The following is a 243-nucleotide window of genomic DNA, read 5'->3' as shown; positions in this document are numbered from 1 at the left end:
CAGAAAGGGATACTTTAGATAATTATGATGAATTCTTAAGTCAAAATCATTTAAAAAAAAAGACTGACAGAAATTAGATTTTTTTATCCTGAAGCAGATAAGCAGAGACAAGAATGACTGAAACAAATACTCACCATTTTACGTGATGAAGAATATACAGATGGTTCAGAAGAGGATCTCATAATAAAAAAATAACAAAACACAAACCAAAAATCCCCTCAGGAAAAAACTTATGAAGGATCA

Source organism: Oryzias melastigma, linkage group LG4, assembly GCF_002922805.2.
Source record: "Oryzias melastigma strain HK-1 linkage group LG4, ASM292280v2, whole genome shotgun sequence".
Taxonomy (NCBI): Eukaryota; Metazoa; Chordata; class Actinopteri; order Beloniformes; family Adrianichthyidae; genus Oryzias; species Oryzias melastigma.
The sequence above is the reverse complement of the archived record's forward strand: the minus strand, read 5'-3'. Positions refer to the sequence as shown.